This window comes from Schistocerca serialis, chromosome 9 (genome assembly GCF_023864345.2).
Source record: "Schistocerca serialis cubense isolate TAMUIC-IGC-003099 chromosome 9, iqSchSeri2.2, whole genome shotgun sequence".
Lineage (NCBI taxonomy): Eukaryota > Metazoa > Arthropoda > Insecta > Orthoptera > Acrididae > Schistocerca > Schistocerca serialis.
Genome location: NC_064646.1, coordinates 144,076,217 through 144,099,243, shown reverse-complemented (window position 1 = coordinate 144,099,243; position 23,027 = coordinate 144,076,217). Strand labels below are relative to the sequence as shown.

Sequence of the window (23,027 nt, the reverse complement as noted above, 5' to 3'; positions counted from 1 at the left end):
TAGTGTTTTATAAGCGGTCTCCTTTACAGATGAACCACATCTTCCCAAAATTCTACCAACGAACCGAAGACGACTATCCGCCTTCCCCACAACTGCCATTACGTGCTTTTCCCACTTCATATCGCTCTGCAGTGTTACGCCCAAATATTTAATCGAGGTGACTGTGCCAAGCGCTACACTACTAATGGAGTATTCAAACATTACAGGATTCTTTTTCCTATTCATCAGCATTAATTTACTTTTATCTATATTTAGAGTTAGCTGCCATTCTTTACACCAATCACAAATCCTGTCCAAGTCATCTTGTATCCTCCTACAGTCACTCAACGACGATACCTTCCCGTACACCACAGCATCATCAGCAAACAGCCGCACATTGCTATCCACCCTATCCAAAAAATCATTTATATAGATAGAAAACGACAGCGGACCTACCACACTTCCCTGGGGCACTCCAGATGATACCCTCAGCTCCGATGAACACTCACCATCGAGGACAACGTACTGGGTTCTATTACTTAAGAAGTCTTCGAGCCACTCACATACTTGGGAACCAATCCCATATGCTCGTACCTTAGTTAGGAGTCTGCAGTGGGGCACCAAGTCAAACGCTTTCCGGAAGTCAAGGAATATGGCATCCGTCTGATACCCTTCATCCATGGTTCGCAAGATATCATGTGAAAAAAGGGCGAGTTGCGTTTCGCAGGAGCGATGCTTTCTAAAGCCGTGATGATGTATGGACTGCAACTTCTCTGTCTCACGGAAATTCATTATATTCGAACTGAGAATATGTTCGAGAATCCTGCGACAAACCGATGTTTAGGATATTGGTTTGTAATTTTAAGGATCCGTCCTTCTACCCTTCTTATATACAGGCGTCACCTGCGCTTTTTTCCAGTCGCTCGGGACTTTACGTTGGGCGAGAGATTCGCGATAAATTCAAGCGAAGTAAGGAGCCAATGCAGTAGAGTACTCTCTGTAAAACCGAATTGGAATCCCATCAGGACCTGCCGATTTATTTATTTTCAACCGATTCAGCTGCTTCACAACCCCAGGGATGTCTATCACTACGTCCTCCATACGGGAATCTGTACGGGACTCAAACGACGGTATGTTTGTACGATCCTCCTGCGTGAAAGATTTCTCAAGTGCTAAATTTAAAATTCCAGCTTTCGTTTTGCGTCTTCCGTTGCCAGGCCAGACTGATTAGTGAGTGACTGGATGGAAGCCTTCGACCCGCTTACCGATTTTACGTAAGACCAGAATTTCCATGGGTTTTCAGCAAGATCATTTGCTAAGGTATGACGGTGGTAGTGGTTGAATGCTTCGCGCATCGCTCTTTTTACAGCAGCACGAATCTCTTCTAACTTTTTTGCCTGTCCTCATTCTCCCGATCTTTCTTGTACCGCGAGTGCAACTGCCTTTGCTTCCTGAGCATTCTCCGAATTGCGCTGTTAAACCACGGTGGGTCTTTTCCGTCCGTAACCCACTTTTTCGGCACATACTTGTCCAATGCGTGATTTACAATGTGTTTAAAATTTGCCTATAATTGTTCCACGTCCATCGTACCGGAAGTAAATGAAGTCGATTCATTTACAAAGTGGGATGCTAACAACTGCTTATCTGCTCTTTCTAGTAAGAATACTCTCCTAGCCTTCTTGACCGACTTTTTAACTTTTGTAACCATAGTCGTAATGACAACATCATGATCACTAATCCCTGTCTCAACACTGACACCGTCGATGAGGTCTGGTCTGTTCGTGGCTACCAGATCTAAAATATTTCCATTACGCGTTGGCTGTCGACTTAGCTGCTCAAGACAGTTTTCGGATAATGTGTTCAAAAGTAATTCACACGACGGCTTGTCTGTACCCCCTGTAATGAATCCATAGACATCCCAGTCTATACTAGGTAGGTTGAAGTCGCCTCCGACTAATATAGCATGATCCGGGTACTTCTGCGATACAGAATGTAGACTCTCTTTGAATGATTCTAGAACTGTCACGGTGGAACCTGGTGGCCGGTAATAACACCCCACAATTAACTTTATTTCCCCTAGCCCTGTTCAACGTGTCCAGATAACTTCACAGTCACACTCTACTTCGACCTCAGTAGACACAATATTTTTGTCAACTGCAATGGAGATATCACCTCCTACGGTGTCTAATCTGTCTTTCCGATACATGTTCCAACCCTCACTAAATATTTCAGAACTTCCTATCTCAGAGTTCAGCCAGGTCTCAGTTCCGAGAATAATTTGCGCGCCACACGCTTCCTGGAGAGCAGTAAATTCAGGGACTTTATTCCGAACACTCTGAAAATTTACTGCTAATATCTTTATAGCTGAAGTGTCTTTATACTGAGCGCGTCCTGGTTTCCCTGCCTGCATGTCGACTGGTGAGTGTTCGTCAGGATACCTCGCACTACTGCCTAGCCTAAAAAAAAACCATGTGCACGCCACAAATAAAGATAGTACCTTCCACTCCAGCCTTTTTCCCGCCAATTCACAAGTAGAGCAGAGAGATTTATTTCTACTTGCAGGTGAAGGGATTGTCATATATAGAGTTTTTTTGAGTACTCTACTAGTTTCTAGTGGTATTGTGAATTTTTTTCCAGCAAGATAACACCAGCTGTATGACGCCATCAATTTTTGAGCTGTATTGCAATTTCAGGTGTTCCTTGTGTACCGCTATTCATATAAATGTGTAATTAAGAATGATCTTTATGATTAAATTCGTAATTAGGACCAATCTTTACCTCAGTTTCTCACCCAAAATAAATAAGTAAAGCACACTAACCTAACTTGTAAATAATAGATTTCAGCTATCAGTCGTCCTTTTGAAATTTTAGTGGCAGATCTAGATTTCAGCTAGAAACTAGCCATTTTCAATGCACTATCGTTTTTGATCAATGCATGTAATGCCTGTTGGTCGGGCTTCATCCACAGTTCATTGAGTATTCAATTTTCTTATTTTCCTATGGTTAAAATGGCTCTGATCACTATGGGACTTAACTTCTGAGGTCATCAGTCCCCTAGAACATAGAACTACTTAAACCTAACTAACCTAAGGACATCACACACATCCATACCCGAGTCAGGATTCGAACCTGCGACCATAGCGGTCGCGCGGTTCCAGACTGTAGCGCCTAGAACCGCTTATTTTCCTTGATAATCAATTCAATGAGTATTCAATGAACTGTGGATGAAGCGCGACCAACAGGCATTACATGCACTGATCAAAAACAATAGTGCATTGAAAACGGCTAGTTTCTAGCTGAAATCTAGATCTACCAATAAAATTTCAAAAGGTCGACTGATAGCTGAAATCTATTATTTACAAGTCAATATAACAGTTGCTGCGTGCAACAGCCTCTGAATGGAGGGTAACCTGACTAACCTAACTTTCCTCTCCTGCAGCTGACGGAGGCTGACCGTTTTTCTGTGTAGCGGGGTGTACTTGGGCTTTCTGCCCAGAAGGACCAGGGTTTGAGTCCCAGAAAGGACACCCACCGTCTTCAATTTTCTGCCAGTTCCCAAGTGGGAGGCGGGTGGGGCTGGGACATCAGCACAGCCTTGAGGCAAAGAAATTTCCAGCAATTTTTTAAGTCCCACCATGTTCTGAGCTTCCCACCAAAATTCGAAATTCATGCAAAATTCTAAATTCCCACCAATAGGGCAGATTTGCTGTGCTACTTATACGTTGCTTGGAAACAGGTAAAATGGAGGAGCCAGTGGTGACTGGAAACACGGCAAGCTTATTTTTTTCGAAAACATGGACGTCAGTAAGCTTCCAGGCACATGGGAGTGCAGTAAAAAGGCGTGGGTGGTCTTATGGAAGAGTGCTTTGGCTCTTTCAGTGCCAGAATAAGAAAAGGAAATCACCGAGTTCTTATTCTCCTAGATAATCAATATGCACCTGAAAGTCAATTTATCTGACGTGAATGTGACTTGATTCCCGCCAGGTTTAACTAACCTCATCCCACCCATGGACCAGGGAGTTATTTTCACGTTCAAGTCCCATTACAGTAGATTATTGATGCAGTCTCTCAGTGTTGAAGAATCCGAAAGTACTTTTACTATTGCACGGTCAGTTGCAGCTCTGGATGCAGTAAACTGGACTGGCTTGGTAATAAGAAAAAGTGTCGCAAAGTGCTTCCGCAATGAAGCATTTGCAGGTGATGAAGGAGACCCTTCTGTACTCACTGAACCTCAAGAAAATGCAACAGCAGTTGATGAATTAAATCAAATGCGGAACATTTCATGTAGTCCGATGACTACATTCGAACTGATGACTTCTTGTCAACTCGCTACACTTTTACTTCGGCAAGAGATCTAATAGAAATTGTTAACAAAAAATATAATGAGGAAACAAAGGAGGAAGAAGAGGAAGAGGATAAAAATGATGTCCCTAGAAAAATTTATACGACTGAAGAAGCTACTGCATGTATAAACGCCATTCTGCAATTTGCTACACACATAAATTCTCCCAGTGTGTTGGAACTTTTTTTGTTTGTTTGTTTGTTTTATTTGGCCTCCTGATTCTGTATTCTGTTTAGCCGTCGAGAGCAGATGGTTACACGGAATCCATACACTATATGTTCAAAAGTATCCGGACACCCCCAAAAACATACATTTTTCATATTAGGTGCATTGTGCCGCCACCTACTGCCAGGTACTCCATATCAGCGACCTCAGTAGTCATTAGACATCGTGAGAGAGCAGAATGGGGCGCTCGGCGGAACTCACGGACTTCGAACGTGGCCAGGTGATTGGGTGTCACTTACGTCATACGCCTGTACGGGAGATTTACACACTCCTAACCATCCTTAGGTCCACTGTTTCCGATGTGATAGTGAAATGCAAACGTGAAGGGACACGTAGAGCAGAAAATCGCACAGGCCGATCTCGTCTGCTCACTGACAGAGACCGCCGACAGTTGAAGAAGGTTGCAATGTGTAATAAGCAGACATCTATCCAGACAATCACACAGGAATTCCAAACTGCATCAGGATGCACTGCAGGTACTAGGACTGTTAGGCGGGAGGTGAGAAAACTTGGATTTCATGGTTGAGCAGCTGCTCATAAGCCACACATCACGGCGGTAAATGCCAAACGTCGCCTAGCTTGGTGTAAGGAGCGTAAACATTGGACGATTGAACAGTGGAAAAACGTTGTGTGGAGTGACGAGTCACGGTACAGAATGTTGCGCTCAGGTGGCAGGGTGTGGGTATGGCGAATGCCCGGTGAACGTCATCTGCCGGCGTGTGTAGTGCCAACAGTAAAATTCGTAGGCGGTGGTGTTATGGTGTGGTCGTGTTGTTTCGCGTGGTACTATCACAGCACAGGCCTAAATTGATGTTTTAAGCACATTCTTGCCTCCCACTGTTGAAGAGCAATTCGGGGATGGCGATTGTATCTTTCAAAACGATCGAGCACCTGTTCATAATGCACGGCCTGTGGCGGTGTGGTTACACGACAATTACATCCCTGTAATGGACTGGCCTGCATAGAGTCGTGACTTGAATCCTATAGAACACCTTTTGGATGCTTTGAAACGCCGACTCCTACTTCGTGCCAGGCCTCACCGACCGACATCGATACCCCTACTAACAAGGGAGCCTCCCCATCGCACCCCCCTCATATTTAGTTATAAGTTGGCACAGTGGATAGGCCTTGAAAAATTGAACACAGATCAATCGAGAAAACAGGAAGAAGTTGTGTGGAACTATGAAGAAAATAAGCGAAATATACAAACTGAGTAGTCCATGCGCAAGATGGGCAACATCAAGGTTGGTGTGAGCTCAAGAGCGCCGTGGTCCCGTGGTTAGCGTGAGCAGCTGCGGAACGAGAGGTCTTTGGTTCAAGTCTTCTATCGAGTGAAAAGTTTGCTTTCTTTATTTTCGCAAAGTTATGATCTGTCCGTTCGTTCATTAACGTCTCTTTTCACTGGAATAAGTTTAGTGTCTGTGTTTTGCGACCGCACAGCAAAACCGTACGATTAGTATACGAAAGGACGTGCCTCTCGAATGGGAACCAAAAACATTTGATCGCAAGGTCATAGGTCAACCGATTCCTCCACAGGAAAACACTTCTGATATATTCTATACGACACTGGTGACAGCATGTGCCCGATTTAGGTTTTCTTGTGGATGTGATAATCACTCCCAAAAAAGTGATGAAAACATAAGAGTTTGTCACATAAACTGCAACAAATGAATGCAACAGTTTCACAGCCGCACAGTTTTCCCTACGCCCTGTCAAACCATATGTTTTTAACTTTTTCAAATTTTTCCATGTGAAGACCGTCAAACCCTGCATATGTCCAAGCAAATCTGAACATGTCCTGGAATTTTGGAGAGCGAAGTTGATTATGTGTGAGTGCCTGAACTTTGATAATTGTCTGAAAATAAAAAATTAAACTTTTCACTAGAGGGAAGACTTGAACCAAGGACCTCTCGTTCCGCAGCTGCTCACGCAAACCAGGGGACCAAGGTGCTCCTGAGCTCACACCATCCTTGATGTTGCCTATCTTGCGCATGGACTACTCAGTTTGTATATTTTGCTTATTTTTTTCATAGTTCCACACAACTTCTACCTGTTTTCTCGATTGATCTGTGTTCAGTTTTTCAAGGCCTATCCACTGTGCCAACTTATAACTAAATATAAGGGGGGTGCGATGGGGAGGTTCCCTTGTAAGTGCAGCACTCCGTGAAGAATGGGCTGCCATTCCCTAAGAAACGTTCCAGCATCTGACTGAACGTATGCCTTTGAGAGTGGAAGCTGTCATCAAGGCTAAGGGTGAGTCAACACCATATTGAATTCCAGCATTACCGCTGGAGTTCGCCATGAACTTGTAAGTCATTTTCAGTCAGGTGTCCGGATACTTACGATCACATAGTGTAATTGTACAGAGATAATACAAAAATGCGCATTTAAGAATTAAACGCTCAAGCTGCCAATTTTTTTCCACAACAAATGTTTAACAACTAGACGCAGTTATGTTATCAATTCATAGTACTATCGTATAGTGCGAACAATTGCATAGAAAAAACAATTTTGAACAGAAAGTTCAAACAGGTTTCCCTTCTTGATATGTGGCGAAAAAAGTGAAATGTAAAGGAAATAAACACAGGAATAATATTTATGTGCAACAATACATGAATTTAAAGTTACAGTTAACATACAGACATGCTGTATTATGTGTGAGTTAGTGTAATAGTCTAGTTTTCTGTAGTACAGTCTTTCAGTAAGTGAACATTTACTGCACATGAGTAAAATTTCGCAAATACGTGCATAATTTCAAATTTATGTACTTGTGCATGGTACTTTGACGGATTTGAATAGCTTAGCGTGTTTTGTGTAATCTGGAAACTTCTCCAGTTTGGAAAATTATTTTATTTCTCTGTGATTCTGTTTTGAGCAAGTTTTACTAGAAAACTGAAACTTCACTCACATCGATGGGTTTTAGGAAAACGTCTGTACAGCAGGGACTGCAGTTTTTTTTTTTAGGATGGTTGTCAATGGTATCTTATCGCACGGAAGAGTCTCGGAAAACAGGAATTTGCCCTGTTTGGGAATGACGTAGTTTCATACGAACTTGGGCGTTGTAGGTTCTTAAATATTGATTCTAGTCAGTATAGAAATATTTCCGGCATTCTAGGAAAGCAACTTATTCAATCATCTTACTCATTTCAGGAGAAGGCAATCTAGCGGTATGCTGCAGTCACAGAGATTAGGGCACGCACAGGAACGCAGAGGCCGTCACTTTTCCGTCTCTCAGTACGCGAATGGAATAAGACAGAAAATGGATCATATTAGTACTGTTGCCCTTTGACATGTACTGTCTGTTGCTGGCGGAGCATGCAAAGGGTGCTTTAGATAAAGTGTTTTCCTCTGTGATTTACAGCCGGCCGAAGTGGCCGTGCGGTTAAAGGCGCTGCAGTCTGGAACCGCAAGACCGCTACGGTCGCAGGTTCGAATCCTGCCTGGGGCATGGATGTTTGTGATGTCCTTAGGTTAGTTAGATTTAACTAGTCCTAAGTTCTAGGGGACTAATGACCTCAGCAGTTGAGTCCCATAGTGCTCAGAGCCATTTGAAATTACAAAACAGTAACAAGGAATGCAATGGTAATTAAATCGACACCCTAGCTGCAAACAGGCGTTGATATACATCATTGGGGACATGTTGAAAATGAGTGCCCCGACCGGGACTCGAACCCGGGATCTCCTGCTTACATGGCCGACGCTCTATCCATCTGAGCCAACACAGAGGATAGTGCGGCTCCAGGGACTTATCCCTTGCACGCTCCCCGCGAGACCCACATTCCCAACATGTTCACACCACTACATTCGTAATGCGCCTAATAGATGTTTGCCCATCACACTCGTGGCAGATAATCTACCAAGTCCCGTACGAGTTGGGGCATAGCGTGTGCGTCAATGGCCCAATGGCCGGGTAGCCATATTTCAACTATATGTGAAGATATCCCGAAAGAACAGATACCATTGAGCGTACAAGGGATAAGTCCCTGCAGGCGCACTATCCTGTGTGCCCTCGATGGCTCAGATGGATAGAGCGTCTGCCATGTAAGCAGGAGATCCCGGGTTCGAGAACCGGTTGGGGGCACACATTTTCAACATGTCCCCAATGATGGGGACAGATACTACCTTCATATATAGTAACAGAAAGGAGTACTTATTTGGGTAGGTAAACGAAATAAACGTTACTCTTTCTGTGGAGTTGTTTTATAGAGAGTTAAAGCAACGAGTTAGGCAACGGCCTTGCCACAGTGGTTACACCAGTTCCCGTGAGATCACCGAAGTTAAGCGCTGTCGGGCGTGGTCGGCACTTGGATGGGTGACCATCCAGGCCGCCATGCGCTGTTGCCATTTTTCGGGGTGCACTCAGCCTCGTGATTCCAATTGCGGAGCTACTCGACCGAATAGTAGCGGCTTCGGTCAAGAATACCATAATAACGGCCGGGAGAGCGGTGTGCTGACCCCACGCCCCTCCAATGCGCATCCTCCCTGAGGATGACACGGCGGTCGGATGGTCCCGGTAGGGCACTCGTGGCCTGAAGACGGAGTGCTAAAGCAACGAGCTGCAATTTTATGGCTTGATCATTACTCTTTCTGTCATGTAACGAATGATCAAAAATATCCGGACACCCCTACATAATGCCGAACTGACCACGAGATGCCACGAGAGGCAGAACCGCCGGTGTAAAATTAGGCGGCGGAGTGTTGTGTCGTCAGTAGAGGAGCAGTAACAACAGAATGAGTCAGACAGCAGAGGTAGTGGCTTCGAAGGTGGATTGGTCATTGAATGTCACCTAACTAGCGAGTTCATGAGACAATTCAATCCATCTAAAAGTGCCTGAGCAGACGGTTGGTGATGTGATTCTGAAGTGGGAATGCGAAAAGGAACAACCACAGCTAAAGCAAGGCCAAGTAGGCCTTGTGTACTAGCGGAAAGGAATCGTTGAGAGGTGCAGAGGGTGGGTGTAAGAAATAGCATGAAATCAGCGGAAGGGATAACTCGTGAATTTCAATGTGCTACTAACGGTCCTGCTAGCACAATGACTCTGCGTGGCAAGGTTAGAAAATTGGGGCACAGTTGTGAAGAAAATCCTCGTGAGCCACACATTTCTGTAATCAGTACTGAGCGACGCTTGAGGTGGTGTGAAGAAAGACGCCACTGGACAGTGGACAGTGATTTGGAGTGATGTATCGTGCCATACCTTGTGGTAAACGAGTAGAATGGTTTGGATTTGACGAATGGTTCAAATTGCTCTAAGCACTATGACACTTAACATCTGAGGTCATCAGTCCCCTAGACTACTTAAACCTAACTAACCTAAGGACATCACACACATCCATGCCCGAGGCAGGATTCGAACCTGCGACCGTAGCAGCAGCGCGGTTTTGGACTGAAGCGCCTAGAACCAGTCGCCCACAGCGGCCAGCTTTGACGAATGCCTGGAGAACTTACCTGCCATCATGTGTAACGCCAACAGTTACTATGTGAGGCTTTTTTTTGTGGTTAGGGTGTGGTCTCCTTATTGCCCTTAAGAAAACGCTAAATGCGAAAACGTATGAACACGTTTCACAGCATCGTGTATTGCGTATACCATAGGAACAGTTTGGAGCCGATGAGTGATGATATCAGCATGACAGTGCACCTGTTGTGAAGCAGCATCTGTGAGACAATGGTTTTGGGAAAACAACCACCTTAAAATGGACTGGCCTGCCCAGAGTCCTTAAATGAACCCCATGGACCACCTTTAGGATGCGTTAGAACATAGACTTCGCTGCAGACCCCAGTATCCAACATCACTACCTCTCTGGTTCCGGGTCTTGTGGAAATATGGGTTGGCATTCTGAAACATCCCCTTAGAAAAATTTATAAATGACAGTGCTGGAAAACCTCTACGTTATTTGATTTTCAAAGAGCTGAGCAAAACTGAACGTACTCAGAAATTTCTCTCTTTACTTATTCTGATCATCACTAAACTGATAAACAATATTTTTTTTAACGCAACGCAATCTGACTTTCAATAATCCCTACAAAAGAATGGCCCTGACTAACAATAACCTATACCTTACATGAATCACTTACCTCACAAAAATCTTCGTTATTCAAACTACCGCAATACAGCGCCAATACTGCCAGCTAAATAAGATTCTAACCACTGAAGGCACTAACTACTGATAGGCATAGCAAATGAAAGATTTTGATAGAGAACAAACAATGTATTTACCATAATAATATTCAAAAGTCATCATATATATATATATATATATATATATATATATATTCGAAGGTGGATATATATATATATATGATGACTTTTGAATATTATTATGGTATATATATATATATATATATATATATATATATATATATATATATATATATATGATATCCAGTATTACAAATTTACTCTTTTTGATGGACATACGTCCAGATCGTCCGCTCTCAAAATTCTGCCATCTCTCTCCCCACATCCACCACTGCTGGCTGCTCACCTCCAACTGCGCAACGCTACGCGCTGTTCACATCCAACTGCCCAACACTACAATAGCGAATATTCCAACAATGCCAACCACCCACAAATTGCACACAGCACAATCAGTGATTTTCATACAGAGCGCTACGTGGCGTTACCAACATAAAAACGTAAACAGCCTACTTACAATTCCTCCATAGACCTTGAGACACCTCATTGAAACCGTCCCCAGCACTGTTCAAGCCGGCATAAAGGCCAAGGATGGACGCAATCCATATTGATGTCTACTAATAGGTATTTGGATACTTTTAATCAGGTTGTATATTTGAAGCAAGTGTGTACAGATCAGTTTAAATCAAATTTCTATGAATTTTGAGTAGGGAACTAGAAACGTTCGAAGTATTAGGGCTGGATCATAAATTCGCTGTTATCCCGCAGCCCTCGATGCGCTATTTGAACGCAGCTGGGTTTGTGGGTTCGATTACATAAACACGATTCCTCAGATATCCCTACAAAAAAAATTTACCGTTTTTAAGGTGACGTTGCGGACCATTCCTGAGGAACACGGCGACGTAATCATCTCCTAATGTCCAGTTCTTGCAGAACATCACGCTCGCTGTTTGCTGCGTTACCACTGTGTTGCACAGACCCGGTTCTAGAAGATTATATATATATATATTTGTTACCTTTTTTGGGCTTTTGGTAAGACCTTTAAAAATGAATCTAAAACTAGTAATAATGGAAACTTGTTGTATTTCCTTTTGGAATAAGTAGTAAATGGGCAATCCTTGGTAACAGTACTATATCATAAAAGAAGAAACAATTTATTTCCATTTAAGGTAATTTCTGATATCTAAATGCTTTTAGTGAAAGGAGATCGAATACGCCTGATGTTTTGTTCTAGCTTCAGTTCAAATGGTCTGTGCATTAACCTGAGTGGAGAGAACGAAAATATAAAATTTCTTTTATTTTTTATTGTAAGAATGCATATACTTTACAAATTATATCACTTTCCACTGGGTTGGAAATACATCATCTAATTTTATACTGACATGTTAAACGTTTTTAACTGCTTACGTTATGCTTGAATCAGCTTCATCACAATTTCATGTGTCTAATTTTGAATGTACAGTAGCCTAGTTGTTTTTGCGGCTACTAGAATGGCGCTCGTAGCAACACCATGTTTACTTTCCCACAGTTTCTAACGTGGGCACATCAGTCTTGTTGCAACCCTTGTTCACTCAATTACGAGCAGCCCTTAGCGGCTCGCCATCTTATGGTTCAAATGGCTCTGAGCACTATGGGACTTAACATCCATGGTCATCAGTCCCCTAGAACTTAGAACTACTTAAACCTAACTAACCTAAGGACATCACACAACACCCAGTCATCACGAGGCAGAGAAAAACCCTGACCCCGCCGGGAATCGAACCCGTTATTTACAACTATTCATGACGTCGCCTTTCCGGCTTAGATTTTTTTTTTTTTTAAATGTGACTTGTAAGTACTCCATTTCTTTCCAGTCAGTACAAACTTTAATTTTATTAATGTACTATATACTTAATATTTTTTGGAACAGTTAATTTAATTCTGAAGACGACGCTCATAGTAGCGTCGAAACTTGGTCAATTCTGACTTAATATTTGTGACCGAGGGCTTATTTGTTCTAATATAGTTCTGACACGGTCACTGAACCTTAGCAGCTATGTTCAAAGTTTTAACTGCGTAAGTTTTATACATGTGCCGAAATTCACCAGGAAGTAGTCAAATTTTAGAAAATTTCCATGAAGTTAGTTAGAAATTGATAAATATGGGCAAAATTTTACACATGCGACTGTAAAAGAAAATCAAGTTTGTGTATGATCTTAAATAGAATTGTTCTATATAATAAAGCCGTGTGAGGACGACCTGTGAAACACCACCCTAACAGGTATGAATATACAGTAAACTGTAGAACATAGTTTGTTGTGGTAGTGTTACATGTCTTGATAAGCTGGGACTTAGATATGACTTGAGCCTAATTATATAGGGATTGAGTCGAAAGGTTTCATTTCAGATTCATTTTTTCTAAGTAAGACAACATTTGATACTGAAGTCGGTGGCAGCTCATAGTGTTACATTCGCAATTATCTCGCAGACAGCTCGCTTCTGGACCCATTTTTACTGAAAAAAAAAATCGTTAGTGTCTTTCGCGAAGGAGTCATCTCAGCATTCGCCTACAGCTATTTAAAGAAGCCACTGAAAACCTGAATTTGGACGGTCGGCCGGGGTTTGAATCTCCATCGTCCTGAATACGATCCAAATCCTACTATTGCATTCTTCTCACTCAGTGCTAATGGGGAGGCAGACCGACTGGCGAAGCGAATGGGGAAACAGCATGGTTATGAAACCCTCACATGTGACTTGCACACTTAAAATGAAAACTCAGAGAAAAGGAGCAAGAAGAACAGCAAACTAGCTCTATAGACAGAGGTTATTTCAACTTATTCGGTTCAGAAACAAGTACAATATATGTTCAAAATGTTCAGATGTACGTGAATTCCTATGGGACCAAACTGCTGAGATCATCGGTCCCTAGACTTATACACTACTTATACTAACTTATGATAAGAACTACACACACACACACACCGATGGCCGAGGGAGGACTCGAACAACCGCCGGTAGGGACCGCGCAATCAGTGAGTTGGGGCCTCTAACCTCGAGGCCAGTCCGCGCGGCTACAATATGTGGTTATTACCACTAAAAACAAATGACAGGAAGAATAATCAAGGTAAACTACTGTTGAACTAAATCTTGCAACTTCACATTGCACTCGGAGTCGTAAAAAGATTTTCTTGTGTGCGAGACGCAGGGCACAGTTGACAATCCAGTAGGTGCTGCATAGTCTGTCGTTCTTCTCAGTCACAATTGGTGGTATTCAAAGGGAAGTGCCATTTCTTGAGGTTACTCTTAGGTCTTGCAAACGAAGACGGTTGAATGAGTCCCACACACGCAATTTGGTTCATGCCCAGGTGGGAAGGTTCTTTCCCGTGGCTGAGGGGCGGAGAACACTGGTTCGATTCCCGGTAGTGCCAGGGATTTTTCCTTGGTGGGAGGACGGAACGGGTCGCACTCAGCCTCGTGAGGCCATATGAGGGGCTCAGTACCGGTTCACCGACAACGATTGAGAAAGCAGCCATATGGCCTTTTACACCGCATCCGATGACGCCATTGACAGACGGTAACGCGGTGGCTGGTCAGGTTCGATTGACCTGTCTATGGTGAAAGCGCAGAACCTTACTGCTGCTTACCACGTGCAAAGGGTACCTGAAGAGAGATAAATTCACAGTTGTTTCCTTGCTGTAGCTGCTGCTGTTAGTGAGCCTGAAGTGGTCTCTAACAAGGGAACCTACCCATCGCACCCTCCTCAGATTTAGTTTTAACTTGACACAGTGGATAGGCCTTGATAAACTGAACACAGATCAATTGAGAAAACAGGAAGAAGTTGTGTGGAACTGTGAAAAAATAAACAAAATATACAAACTGAGTAGTTCATGGGCCACATAGGCAACATCAAGGAGAACGTGAGCTCAGGAGCGCCGTGGTCCCGTGGTAGAGTGAGCAGCTGCGGAAGGAGAGGTCCTTGATTCAAGTCTTCCCACGAGTGAAAATTTTACTTTCTTTATTTTTGCATAGTTATTATCTGTCCGTTCGTCCATTGACGTCTCTGTTCACTGTAATAAGTTTAGTGTCTGTGTTTTGCGACCGCATCGCAAAACCGTGCGATTAGTAGACGAAAGGACGTGCCTCTCCAATCGGAACCGAAAACATTTGATCGCAAGGCCATAGGTCAACCGATTCCTCCACAGGAAAACACATCTGATATATTCTATACGACACTGGTGACGGCATGTGCGTCATATGACAGGAATATGTTGTCGACCCACCTAACTTGTACACTTGGCGAATGGGTAAAAAGATTCTTCTACCTTGCCCGATTTAGGTTTTCTTGTGGATGTGATAATCACTCCCAAAAAAGTGATGAAAACATTAGAGTCTGTCACATGAACTGAAAATAAAAAATTAAAGTTTTCACTCGATGGAAGATTTGAACCAAGGACCTTTCGTTCCGCAGCTGCTCACGAGACCACGGCGCTCCTGCGGTCCCAGTGTCCTTAATGTTGCCTATGTTGCCATGAACTACTCAGTTTGTATATTTTGCTTATTTTTTCACAGTTCCACACAACTTCTTCCTGTTTTCTCAATTGATCTGTGTTCAGTTTTTCAAGGCCTATCCACTGTGCCAACTTATAACTAAATCTGAGGGGGGTGCGATGGGGAGGTTCCCTTGTAAGAAACGTCTTCCGGATCTCAATCTGGAGGCTCCTGGAACGTGCCATTGTAATGGATGACTTTCCCCGATGGGCCTGATTTGTTCTCTCCGCGTTGGCAGCTACTTCCCGACTAATATCTGGTAGCATTATGCCCGCGAGCTGACCCATTATAAGAAACTTCCAAGCATATTAAAACTGTGTACTCGAGACCTTTGTCACTCGTGGGCACTAACGTCTATTTTTCGTCATTGTTCTCGTTGTTTGGTCTGGGCGGACGTCACATGACACAGGGCGAACACACTGAGCTACCGTGCCGGCAACCAAATGAGCTACCGAAACACGACTCTTGACCCCTCCTCGCAGCTGTAATTTTGCCACTGCCTTAACTTCTACTACCTTCCAAATTTCATAGAAGTTCTCCTGCGAAAGTTGCAGGACTAGCGCTCCGACTTCCAAGTCACGGTCCAGCAATGTCTAAAGCTACCAGGAAGTTTCGTATCAGCGCTCACACTGCTGCAGAGTGAAATATTCGTTCTGAGAACCTGTAATAAGCCTGCACGTTTCGTTTAGCGTCTTATCGCCAATGTTTTCTTGGTTGGATTTGTACCAGACCGGACATAGTTGCTATGCAGCATTATAACATGTTACTAAGGCCGTCGTTTGCAGGATTTGTGGACGGGAGCCCCACGTGCTACCAGTGATCTTGCGATGGGTATTATATCTGGCTTCCACCTTCATTCTCGTATTCTTGCAATGCTACTTGTACCTCAAGAGTCCAACAGATAGAGATTTGTGCCGATAAGAAAAATCCTAATCGCACCGCAGCTGTAGGATCCATATCCGCCCCCCCCCCCCCCCCCCCCGCTTCTCTACACGAGTCTTTTATCTGCATACGCGGGTATTAATGTCTTGTAAACCACTGTAGCTCGTTCGGTAAGCTAGAGCTCTGGCGATAGGCTTGAGTCTAGCCGGAATTTCTGTCTGCCAAAGTCCTATCTCGTAATATACACTGAAGAGCCAAAGAAACTGGTACACCTGCCTAATATCGTTTAGGGCCTCTGCGAGCACCCACAAGTGGCGCAACACGATGTGGCATGGACTGGACGAATGTCTGAAGTAGTGCTGGAGGCAACTGACACAATGAATCCTGTAGGGCTGTCCATAAGTCCGTAAGAGTACGAGGGGGTGAAGATCTCTTCTGAACAGCACGTTGCAAGACATCCCAGATATGCTCAATAGCGTTCAAGTCTGGGGAGTTTGGTGGCCAGCGAAAGTGTTTAAACTCAGAAGAGTGTTTCTGGAGCCACCCTGTAGCAATGGGGTGTCGCATTCTCCTGCTGGAATTGTCCGAGACCATCGGAATGCATAATGGACAGGAATGGATGCAGGTGATCAGGCAGGATGCTTATGTACATGTCACCTGTCAGAGTCGTATCTAGACGTATTGGATCCCATATCACACCAATTGCACACACTCCACAGAGCCTCGATCAGCTTGAACAGTTCCCTGCTGACGTACAGGGTCCATGGATTCATGAGGTTGTCTCCGTACCGGTACACGTCCATCCGCTCGATACAATTTGAAACGAGACTCGTCCGACCAGGCAACATGTTTCCAGTCATCAACAGTCCAATGTCAGTGTTGACGGGCCCAGGCGAGGCGTAAAGCTTTGTGTCGTGCAGTCATCAAAGGTACAAGAGTGGGCCTTCGGCTCCGAATCCCATATCGCTGATGATCCGTTGAATGCTTCACACGCTAACACTTGTTGATGGCCTAGCATTTAAATCTGCAGCAATTATCGGAAGCGTTGCACTTTTGTCACGTTGAACGATTCTCTTCAGTCGTCGTTGGTCTCGATGTTGCAGGATCTTTTTCCGCCCGCAGCTATATCGGAGATTTTTATGTTTTACCGCCGGCCGAAGTGGCCGTGCGGTTCTAGGCGCTGCAGCCTGGAACCGCGAGACCGCTACGGTCGCAGGTTCGAATCCTGCCTCGGGCATGGATGTGTGTGATGTCCTTAGGTTAGTTAGGTTTAACTAGTTCTAAATTCTAGGGGACTAATGAACTCAGAAGTTGAGTCCCATAGTGCTCAGAGCCATTTGAACCATTTATTTTGATGTTTTACCGGATTCCTGATATTCACGGTACACTCGTGAAATGATCGTACGGGAAAATCCCCGTTTCATCACTACCTCGGAAATGCTGTGTCCCATCGGTCTTGCGCCTACTACAATACCACATTCAAACTCACTTAAATGTTAATAACCTGTTACTGTACAACTGTAACCGATCTAACAACTGCGTCAGACACTTGTGTTATATAGGCGTTGCCGACCGCAATGCCGTTTTCTGCCTGTTTACATGTCTCTGTGTTTGAATAGACATGCCTAAACCAGTTTCTTTGGCGCTTCAGTGTAGATTCCAAATACTACGACGTAGAGGCCTATCATGACATTTTATAAAGCTAAATCACGTTAATGACCATCAGATTTCAGTGTAATCTGTGTAGTTTTTACATGTTATAAGAAAAATTTTTATATAATCACTGATTTTATAACGAACGCAATTTATGTCCTATGCGATTCGCATACAAAAGCGACGATGTCAAAGAATGTAGTGTCCTAGTTCAGCCTCTGTGGCAGCTTTCTGTAAATGCCTGACCTGTATTAATGCGGACGAAACAGGTATGACTCAGATGTAAGGCTGCTGTTGGTACGATGGAAGCAGGATGTTGGTTTAATTGTGCGGAAAATCGGGGAGATCGCAATCTCGGAATCTCTAGAGCTTGCAAAGCTCAATAACGGATCTGTTGTCTCCAGAACACTGTGCATTCAAGCCAATATCGCGAGATTCCGACCCGAATGGGTAATAATGACTGCAATAATAATAATAATCATTATTATCATCATCGACTGCTTGCAATGCAACAATAAACGGAAATCGTAATATCGACTGACTTTAAACTACAAAGAGATTGTTACTGTGGATGCTCGCAAATCCATACGCGGACATCCACATCGGCACAGACTTCTAAATGTTCAAATGTGTGTGAAATCTTAAGGGACTTAACTGCTAAGGTCATCAGTCCCTAAGCTTACACACCACTTAACCTAAATTATCCTAAGGACAAACACACACACACACACACACACACACACACACACACACACACATGCCCGAGGGAGGATTCGAACCTCCGCCGGTACCAGCAGACTACTAGCTATAGACGAGTACAAAAAGACATCACGCGCGCAGGAGAGGTTGCCATTGCATATTTTTTGCCCTGAATACTGGTGCTGTCAGCTATTTTCGGAAGCGTTGCACTTCTGTCACGGTGAACGATTCTCTTCAGTCGTCGTTGGTCTCAATGTTGCAGGATCTTTTTCCGGCCGCAGCGTTGTCGGAGATTTGATGTTTTACCGGATTCCTGATATTCACGGTACACTCGTAGTAGTTCTAAGTTTGACAGGGGAAGTTTTTACCGTTAATTTTTAGTAAAAGCGTCTCCGAGTTTCAGTCGTCTGACGTAAGGGACATCACTTATTTTATTCTTGTTATCTCACTTATTCGTAAAGTAATACTTCTTTACAGTATCAGTCTTAAAAAAAGTTCTTTTGGCTTACAAGTGTAGTTCCTTATCGCGTGTTTTGATTTGATAGTTTCTCCTGTAAACCACTAATGCCGACGTGGCGTCCGATCGGTAAAAGTTGTCGCACTATTCACTGAGAAAACTGTCCACCTTGGCCATTTTTTTCCCACAGCTCATTTTTAATGTGTTTCCCCCCAAAAAGAGTTAGTTATCTGTATACATCACGCATTATACTACACAGTGACTGATAAATCCTTTTTTATACAAAGCTATCATTCATCATTCTGTTCTTTTGTGATGATTTTGAATTGATTTATTAATGACATTCAAAACAATACCTGTTCTATTTGGCGTAATACGAACATCAGATTGAAAACGGCTTGCTGTAGCCGCTTGGTATTGTTTCAGAAAACAGGGTGCGAACATGACTAGAAAATATATTCTGAAATCAGATCAACGAATTAGGTATCTTGTTGCGATGAAAAATGTGATTCTAGCGCCGAAGAGTTATAAGTTGCCTTTTTTTTTACAGGAGGAAGGCAATGTAATGTGCAACGTAACAAGTTAAAAAAAAGAGTTATTGGAAAAAAATAGAGATGCTTTAGGTGGTAAAAACATTATGGGAAGGTTAAGGTGTATATTCAATGAAGAACAAGAACAAAAAATCCTTTATTCTATTTTTGAAATGGAAAAGCGATTTTAGGGATTTACAGTGAATGACCTACACCGACAAGTATTCTAGCTGGCAGAGCGAAACAATATACCACCTCATTTTTACATGCACTAATAATCTATACGAGAAGTGGGCAAGCACTGGCCAAATTGCCCCTATAGGTAGGGAAAAGTGGCCACTACGTAAGCCTTCAGCAAAAATGCGTATAGTTCCTATATATATTTTCTTTTTCGCTTAAAAATATTTGGTATGTTACTTTTAAATAAGCAGATTCGAAACGTGTAGGTGTCAAGCTTCTATCAGTAACCGTGTTTCGGTGAAAATTCAATTTCAATTAGAGGAGCCACTTTACCCCACCTCCCGCTACTCGACAGTTGAATGTTTTGGAAGATTTTCTACAACTACTGCCAGACTCAAGTTTATTCATGGTTGTTACCAGCAACGCTTGTTCGGAACAGACGTGACTGATACTCCGAATTGCTTCTGCTTTGGTTACGGAGAAGCAGATTAGGTGTAAAAATTTGTCGATGTCTCATAAAAACACCCTTGAGGTTGAATTGTGGACTGCCTACATGACGGAGGACACGTAAAAGTGTACGGAGGAGAATACAGGGTGTAATAATAAAGTACAGGCAAACATTCAAGATACTCTTCGGAGATATGAGAGCAAAATATTTTACGTGGCTATGGATCTGGAAACACCTTATATTTTACTGGAAAATTAGCAGTTTGGGGCTGACTCCTGTCCCCACGCAACCGTTGAAGTACGTCATCCGCAATGATTTTCTGTCAATATTTGTCCGGCATTGTCGATTACTGCTTATTAGGATCATTGTGCCACCATACAGTACTGACGCATCGACCACATTATTTTTTTTAAACTTTATTTGCAAGTGAAAACTCTACCTGATCTGCGTGTTTATCAGTGTGGAATGTTAACGTCTGTCGGCTTCCAAGTAACGGATTCAGTGGTAGATGGGCTACTAGAGGTGAACTAATTACTGGCCTCCACGTCCTTCGGACCAAAACTCACTAGACTTGAACGCTCTTGCGTGTCTAATCCCGATACAAAATATAGTATGTCCCCATCCTAGTACTGTGGAAGGCTACGAAACTGTACGCATTACTGAACGAATCTCTCAGCGGATTTACGTATTAATTGTGAAGGTGAATTAATACATTCTGGTGACCACTGGAAAACTTGTAAGGTGTCAGGCAAACCCAACACCTTCCATGAAAACCCTGACATGATAAGCAAATCCAGTAGTATGTCACATAGCTCCGAATAAATCGTGACATTAAATTAACCAAAGTAATACGAGTAACGAGTGAGCAAATGGAATACCACAGACTAACACAAGAATGCCTAAATGCATGTCATACCTTCCCACCGTGAGACAGACGCAGCTCCGAGGGGAGAAACGAGAACAGAAGCCGAGAGCAGAACCGTGTTAAGCTGGAAGGCCCTACGATAAGGGACGGACGGACACCCACGTCGCCAGCTAACCGCTAGGACCACACCTCCCCCGCAAGTTTTAGCGTGAGACTTTTTCGCGTCTCTGTTACGTTGCAAACTTTAAAAACATTGCCCCACCACAAAAAGTATAACGTTTCTCATTGGATAAGCAGAATTTTTGTAGGCGGAGCGTAAGGTTAACGTTGAGACCCTGACTGGTCAGATGAAAACACAGCCAGATAGTTTTTTTTAAACCAACTTCGGTAAATTGTAGTAAGGAGAAGTTAGGACATCGAGTTGCTTCCGAGATGGTGAGATGAGCGGAGCTGTGCTGCCCGCCGCCCCCTGACGAACACCGACAAGGTAATGAACGCACGCGATGCCGCATAACAGCGCATAAAGCTTCACTCAGAACTGCAGAAGTCTCATCTGTTACACCCCCTTTTTGCGTAATACTAGTGTCGATCGTCAATTAAAGCTCACGTTGTTCACATTTGCCACTTGAAGTAAAAATCTGAAACGCGATGATTTTTCTGTTATATAGTTATTGAGAAGCCACATCAGCCACTGTAATTTACGACAAGTTAGATAAGTAATTAAAGATAATTGAGGGTCACTGTAGACCATTTTGATAGTTTTCTCTCTTGTGAAACTTAATTTAAACCTAGATTATAGATGTGATACGGCATAGGTCATCCTTCGATCCATTGTAGAACTTGGAAACCCATTCAGGGAATATTCGTTCACATTTTTGTTGAACGCAGTTGGTTTTTACCATCCTATATTAAAACATTTCCTTTTATCATTAGTGCAATTTATAAACGATGTTTTGTGAGTAGAATAAAATTTCCAATGGTAAACTTAACTGCTTTTTCGACGTTATTTTACCAGCTAACTAAAAATAGGAAAGCCTTGAACCCCTTCCACTAAATTTAGTTAGTATTAAGATACTTTTACAGGGAGTGCAGTGGAGCTGACGCTGAAATAATTAAGTATTTGGTTATATCATCGCTAGTCTCACTGAACTCTTCTGAATTCTACATGTCATGTGTGGTCTGGCGTCTCCTTACCAGCAACAGGTCCCAGGTTCAAACTAGTCAATTCCCTAAAAAACACGCTCAGAGCGTCGTTGCGCGAAAGTGGTAGGGAGACACGATATAGAACAAACAGACACCACGCAGAATGTTAGAAACTGACAAGTAAATTCTGGGATTATAACACCTTTTTCAGTGAGGCAAGGAATATTTTAAAATCGATAACATGGAGCGAAGGTACAATTTCTTGGACACTACAATACATCAAACTGAAAATAGTTTTTGTCTTCTTTCACGGTTTGAAACAAGGACCCTTAAGGCCAGAAACAAGCAACGTATTAGTGCTGGCGCAGGATGCTGCGCATAAAAGGAATTCAAAGAACAGCCAATGTGTCCATTGTTGAGCAACTCACTATCTCCAGACACTTTTCTTCTCGTGTCAACCGAAAAATTCTCCAGTTCTTTGGCCATATTGTAAGAAGAGATGGAAAAAATGATGGAAGGAAAGATCAGGACGTGAGAACGAGGGGAGAGCAGCGAACAGATCGATAGATCATATCAAGATCTCCGGTTTACCTCTTCTGGAGGCTCTAAGAGCAGCTGCTAACCATCCAGGACAGCGACGCTTGGTTCATGCGGGTCACAAAGCTCAGCAGTGAGCACAACGTCGTGTTATCGTCATGATTACGCACCTCCAGAAAGTAAGTTTTATTTATTTGAGTGTTAATGAAACATTATGTTTCTCACTTTAAGAACAGGTGTGTTAATTTATGTTTAATCTAAAGCGCTAATCTTCGTTAGGGGGTAATGTTTGACGTGGTCTCACAAAGGGTGGGAGACACTGTTCGTGATACTCGGCTATCAGTGACTGCTCCGTGGTGTATATACTTCACAGATCCTAAGAGTTGCCTCTTCAAGCTTGAATTATGAGAAGTCAGCCGGTCTGGC

At 43.2% G+C, this 23,027-nt stretch overlaps 1 protein-coding gene and 1 pseudogene across 1 annotated transcript in view; both read left to right on the top strand.

The window, feature by feature from the left end:
- The window catches only part of LOC126418962 (cytochrome P450 302a1, mitochondrial), a 233,072-nt gene that overhangs the window by 34,330 nt on the left and 175,715 nt on the right, over positions 1-23,027 (top strand). The window lies entirely within an intron of this gene.
- Positions 8,773-8,890, top strand: LOC126420092 (5S ribosomal RNA; annotated as a pseudogene).